We start from the raw sequence: 7,313 nt of genomic DNA on the forward strand, positions 1-7,313 counted from the left end.
TTAATTGGACTTTCACAAAGTACATACCTTGATAAAGTTTTGAAGAAGTTCAAAATGGATCAAGCAAAGAAAGGGTTCTTGGCTGTGTTACAAGGTGTGAAGTTGAGTCAGACTCAATACCCGACCACTGCAGAAGATAGAGAGAAAATGAAAGATGTTCCCTATGCTTCAACCATAGGCTCTATCATGTATGCAATGCTGTGTACCAGACCTGATGTGTGCCTTGCTATTAGTTTAGTAGGGAGGTACCAAAGTAATCCAGGAGTGGATCACTAGACAACTATCAAGAACATCCTGAAATACCTGAAAAGGACTAAGGATATGTTTCTCATTTATGGTGGTGACAAAGAGCTCGTCATAAACGGTTACGTCGATGCAAGCTTTGACACTGATCCGGACGACTCTAAGTCGCAAACCGGATACGTATTTATATTAAACGGTGGAGCTGTCAGTTGGTGCAGTTCTAAGCAAAGCGTCGTGGCGGGATCTACGTGTGAAGCGGAGTACATAGCTGCTTCGGAAGCAGCAAATGAAGGAGTCTGGATGAAGGAGTTCATATCCGATCTAGGTGTTGTTCCTAGTGCATCGGGTCCAATGAAAATCTTTTGTGACAATACTGGTGCAATTGCCTTGGCGAAGGAATCCAGATTTCACAAGAAAACCAAGCACATCAAACGACGCTTCAATTCCATTCGCGATCAAGTCAAGGGGGGAGACATAGAGATTTGCAAGATACATACGGATCTGAATGTTGCAGACCCGTTGACTAAGCCTCTCTCATGAGCAAAACATGATCAGCACCAAGACTCAATGGGTGTTAGAATCATTACTTTGTAATCTAGATTATTGACTCTAGTGCAAGTGGGAGACTGAAGGAAATATGCCCTAGAGGCAATAATAAAGTGATTATTTATATTTCCTTATATCATGATAAATGTTTATTTTTCATGCTAGAATTGTATTAACCGGAAACTTAGTACATATGTGAATACATAGACAAACTAAGTGTCACTAGTATGCCTCTACTTGACTAGCTCATTGGATCAAAGATGGTTATGTTTCCTAGCCATAGACATGAGTTTTCATTTGATTAACGGGATCACATCATTAGTGAATGATGTGATTGACTTGACCCATTCCGTTAGCTTAGCACTTGATCGTTTAGTATGTTGCTGTTGCTTTCTTCATGACTTATACATGTTCCTATGACTATGAGATTATGCAACTTCCGGGTACTGTAGGAACACTTTGTGTGCTACCAAACATCACAACGTAATTGGGTGATTATAAAGGTGCTCTACAGGTGTCTCTGAAAGTACTTGTTGAGTTGGCATAGATCAAAATTAGGATTTGTCACTCCAATTGTCGGAGAGGTATCTCTGGGCCCTCTCGGTGATGCACATCACTATAAGCCTTGCAAGCATTGTGACTAATGAGTTAGTTACGGGATGATGCATTACGGAACGAGTAAAGAGACTTGTCGGTAACGAGATTGAACTAGGTATTGAGATACCGACGATCGAATCTCGGGCAAGTAACATATCGATGACAAAGGGAACAACGTATGTTGTTGTGCGGTTTGACCGATAAAGATCTTCATAGAATATGTGGGAGACAATATGAGCATCCAGGTTCCGCTATTGGTTATTGACCAGAGACGTGTCTCGATCATGTCTACATAGTTCTCGAACCCGTAGGGTCCGTACGCTTAAAGTTCGATGATGATCGTATTATGAGTTTTTGTGTTTTGATGTACCGAAGGTAGTTCGGAGTCCCGGATATGATCACGGACATGACGAGGAGTCTCGAAATGGTCGAGACATAAAGATTGATATATTGGACGACTATATTTGGACACCGGAATGGTTCCGGGTGAGATCGGGATAATACCGGAGCAGCGGGAGGTTATCGGAACCCCCCGGGAGGTATATGGGCCTTATTGGGCTTTAGTGGAAAGGAGGGGAAAGGAGCAAGGGAGAGGGCTCCCCCCAATCCCAATCCGAATTGGGAGGGGGGTCGGCCCCCTTTCCTTGCTCCCTCCTTCCTCTTCCTTCCCTCTCCTACTCCAAGTTGGAAGGGGGGGATCCTACTCCCGGTGGGAGTAGGACTCCCCATGGCGCGCCCTAGAGAGGGCCGGCCCTCCCCCTCCTCCAATCCTTTATATACGGGGGCATGGGGGAACCTCTAGACACACAAGTTGATCATTGATCTCTTCTAGCTGTGTGCGGTGCCCCCTCCACCATAATCCACCTCGGTCATATCGTAGTGGTGCTTAGGCGAAGCCCTGCGTTGGTAGCAACATCATCACCGTCATCACGCTGTCGTGCTGACGGAACTCTCCCTTGAAGCTCTACTGGATTGGAGTTCGTGGGACGTCATCGAGTTGAACGTGTGCAGATTGCGGAGGTGCCGTGCATTCGGTACTTGATCGGTTGGATCGCGAAGACGTTCGACTACATCAACCGCGTCAACTGACGCTTCCGCTTTCGGTCTACGAGGGTACGTAGACATCACTCTCTCCTCTCGTTGCTATGCATCACCATGATCTTGCGTGTGCGTAGGTGCAATTTTTTGAAGTTGCTACGTTCCCCAACAGCCCTAGGGCTGCCGCCACACCTCGTGGGGCGCCCTAGGGGCTGCCTCCTCCTCTCCCACACCTATATATATGTGGGGAGGTGAGGGAGTTCTGGACTAAGGGGTCCTCCGGCGTCCGGCCTGTTATCCATTGGGCCGGACTGATGGGCCATGAAGACATGAAGGCCGAAGACTATACCAATGTCCGGATGGACTCTCCTTGGCGTGGAAGGCAAGCTAGGCTACCAATTATGTAGATTCCTTCTTATGTAACCGACTCCATGTAACCCTAGATCTTTCCGGTGTCTATATAAACCGGAGAGGGTTGTCCGGATAGGGACAGATTCATTACCTTATTCTCATAGGCTAGACTTCTAGGGTTTAGCCATTACGATTCGTGGTAGATCAACTCTTGTAACACACATATTCATTAAGATCAATCAAGCAGGAAGTAGGATATTACCTCCATAGAGAGGGTCCGAACCTGGGTAAACATTGTGTCTCCCGTCTCCTGTTACCATCGATCCTAGACGCACAGTTCGGGACCCCCTACCCGAGAGATCCGCCGGTTTTGACACCGACATTGGTGCTTTCATTGAGAGTTCCGCTGTGCTATCGGCAAAGGATTCGATGGCTCCTTCCACCGTCAGTAATGACGTTGTCCAGGGAAAGACCTTTCTTCCGGGACAGATCTTCGTATTCGGTGGCTTCGTACTGCGGGCCAACTCGCTTGGCCATCTGGAGCAGATCGACAGTTATGCCCCTGGCCATCAGGTCAGATTCGGAGGCCTGAACTACGTCGCGGATATCCGTGGAGACTTGATCTTCGACGGATTCGAGACCGCGGCAATGGCCCCCGACGGACATGGCTTAAACCTGTCACCGGACCGCATCCAGGAGATAGCTCATGTGGCAACTCAGGCCTTAAAGCCGGAGCAGACCAAGTCATCCGGATACGGGAAGCCCAACCTCATCATGGGGGCTACTGATCCTGCGGTGTTGGGGCCGCCCGCAGATTCCACTCTGTACGGTATCTACGACAACGGAACCCCGGATTCTCCTCCGGTGTCGGGTTCCGAACCCTGCGAGCCCGCGGATACCGAACTTGATCGGTCATCGATCTTCAAGTTCAGCGCCGCGGATGTTTTCCAGCACTCACCCATTGGCGACCTACTAAACTCATTAAGAAACATGTCCCTGGCAGATGACTCGTCGCCGAACTATGTTCGGTTCGAGTTTACGACGGATGATGGAGAATCTTGCTTCCCACCCGCCACCCACTTCATAGCCAACATTGAAGAACCAACCAGCACGCATGACCCCCGCTCCGAAGACATCGACGGTATGAACAACGATGAGGGGCAGGACCTGAGCTCTCTACCCGCCGGACACGGGACGGCCACTTCCTGGTACGACGTGTGTATGATAGACACACCCAACGACGCTCTCGACCACGACAAGGAGGATCCAGTCGAGAATAAACCTCCTGGTACACAGTCCGAACACCGGCACCCACGGCGCGGTCCAAGCCACATTGCCCCAGAGAAAAAGACAATGCTCCGGACAAGGCAGACCCCGTTGAGGTAAAATTCGAACAGGAGGAACGCGAAAGCGGGCAAGATAGCCGCGATGAACAGGCCACATATGGAGACTCGGAGGACAGCAACTATCTCCCACTCTCCAAGGAAGGGGAGATCCTTGGTAACGAGGATTTTATCGTGCCTAAAGAACCCCTTGAGCAGGAGCGTTTCAAACGCAAGCTTATAGCCACTGCAAGGAGCCTAAGGAAGAGACATCTGCAGCTTCAAGCAAGTCAGGACTTGCTCAATGATAGATGGACCGAGGTCCTGGCCGCCAAAGAATACGGCCTTAGCGGGCCAGGCGAAAACCGCCTCAAGAGTAGATGGCTCCCCCAATACGAGGGCAGAGCTTTGGAGCCAACACCACCACCGAACAACGTGGTAAGCCGACCACAATTCGGCCCGAGCAAAGCAGCAACCCAAGCAGAGCACCACACCAACCCATCCGGCCATCCAAGCAAGAGCAATAGAGCTCGGGGAAACACTCGCGGCACCCAGCAGGACCCGGAGGGCCGAGCAGGACACACAAGAACAAGGAGCAGATCCCGGGGGTATACATCGCCCGAAGGTCACCTATTCGGACATAGCAAACCCGAACACGCTCGGCCCGAAAACCGCAAATGGAATCGACCGGAGGTGCTCCACAGGGTGGCCCAACACAGAGGAGCCGCACACCCTCTCTGCTTCACCGACGAGGTAATGGAGCATGAATTCCCGGACGGGTTTAAACCCATTAACATCGAATCATATGACGGAACAGCAGATCCCGCAGTATGGATTGAGGATTACCTCCTACACATTCACCTGGCCCGCGGGGATGACCTTCATGCCATTAAATACCTGCCTCTCAAACTCAAAGGGCCAGCGCGGCACTGGCTAAACAGTTTGCCAGAAAGTTCTATCGGCAGCTGGGAGGATTTGGAAGATGCCTTTCGAGACAACTTCCAAGGAACATACGTTCGGCCACCAGATGCCGATGATTTAAGCCACATTGTCCAGCAGCCTGACGAGTCAGCCAGGGAGCTCTGGACCAGGTTCTTTGTCAAAAAGAACCAAATAGTTGACTGTCCGGACGCGGAAGCCCTTGCGGCCTTCGAACAAAGCGTCCGGGATGAATGGCTAGCACGTCACCTCGGCCAGGAAGGACCTAAATCCATGACAGCCCTTACCGCTCTTATGACTCGCTTCTGTGCGGGAGAGGACAACTGGCTCGCTCGTAAAAGCGTCAATGCTAGCGACCCGGGCACCTCCGAAATCCAAGACGGCAACGGCAAGCCACGACAAATCGAGCACAACAGTCGCAATGAAATATTACGCGACACTGCAGTTAATGCCGGATTTAACGATCCTACACCCGGTCAGCAGAAGAAGCCACTAAAGGCAAATCAAGACGGATCATCCACCCTTGATAGGATATTGGACTGACCTTGTCAGATTCACGGCCACCCCGACAAGCCAGCTAATCATACCAACAGAAACTGTTGGGTCCTCAAGCAGGCAGGCAAGCTCAACGCCGAACACAAGGGGAGGAGGCCACCAAGAAATAGAAGCGAAGGAATGGCCTGCCATCCGGACACCAGAGGCCAGAAACAATTCCCTTCTGAAGTGCGGCCACTTCTGGGACGGAAATAGCAGTCCAGCTTCGGCCACCCACCCACTATACTGGCAAGATTCACGCCATGCATGCACCACTACGCGCTCAAGATACCATGGGCATCGGCAGAAGCATCATATGGATAACCCTGCAAATACCCCCGTAACGTTTTTATCTGCTTTTTTTTTCTTTTTTTCTTTATTATCACTTAAAACAGGTGACCAATAGGAGAACATCTACAGCGGACTCTATCGGAGTTCGGATCCGCACACTCACCTAGGGGTCTACTTCCGTTAAGGATCCCCCCGAGGACGGGCGGCGCAGACGTGCGACAGGAGGTCCAAAGTAGCTTTTTGTAGACCGCACTCTTTATTTTTTGAGCCTGTACTATGCCTTTTTCCTCTTTTCCCGACCCCAGGCATGTCAAATAGCTGGGTTGTGGTTTTTCCTTTTTTCACATATGAATTCATTATTGGCTTATTACTCTGCTCCCACCAAACTTTATCCGAACTAAATCCTCCATACTCTTTCCATAATGAGTACGTCCGTAACGGCTGTGGTACAAGACCCACCTCGGCATGACCTGCCAGGGGCTCGGTACGGGAACAAATGGTAGCCAATAAAAGTCCGAACAGCTTTGTAGCGTACTTCGGCGTCGCAAGTTTGGCCTTATATGCATCAGCTCCGAATCATTGTCTTTGGTCAATAGTTGGGTTGCCCGGCTCCTGTGCTTGCTACCCTATGTTTCGTCCTATCAGCTAGGGTAGTAAAGGGAGAACTACTGCGATTGTGCCCTGGTCTATACCGGATGAGCACCTCAGTAGAGAAAGCCGAAAAGTGACTGTCATGATGCGGCGAGAGCTGGTCAACCACTTGGCGACTTCTTCGAATCCCTAGAGATTCTCCGTGTCACACGAGGGATCTTTTTCAGATCAAATATGTAAGGTACTGCATTATAATACGCCGCATACATACCATGGGCTATATCGTAGCCCCACCATAAAACTCCTATGGCTAAGTGAAAGTGTTAACGCCTTATGGTCCGATTGCCTGGTTCGCCGCATTATCACCTCCTTCAGGGACCAAGACGTTGGATAAAGTGTGATTAAATTCTTTTCCGAACACCCCCGTACTTCCTACGAGGGGGCTGAAGCCGACGACCGGAAAACTTTCAGATCATATTATAAACGGCCGCACAGGAGGAATTCAAGCTTCTGAGCAAAAGTACAAATAGATTAACTATAAAGCTGTTTGTTACAACCATTATACACACTACTCAAACATTATGTTTTTCGAGCACTGGCCCTCTATCAAGCGGGCGGCCTCTTCGACGTCTTCGAAATGATGCTCCGGCCCATAGTAGTCCTTGCCCTTGGGTGGACCGCTCGCTGCAACATCAACGGCCTTCATCTTTGCCTAGAACATTTTGACCCGAGCGAAGGCCATTCGTGCACCCTCAATGCACGCCGACCGCTTCATAGCATCTATATGTGGCGCCACGTCAACGAGCCGCTGCACCAAGCCAAAATAACTACTCGGAAGAGGCTGAGACGGCCACAGCCGGA

This window comes from Triticum aestivum, chromosome 3D (assembly GCF_018294505.1).
Source record: "Triticum aestivum cultivar Chinese Spring chromosome 3D, IWGSC CS RefSeq v2.1, whole genome shotgun sequence".
NCBI classification, from domain to species: domain Eukaryota; kingdom Viridiplantae; phylum Streptophyta; class Magnoliopsida; order Poales; family Poaceae; genus Triticum; species Triticum aestivum.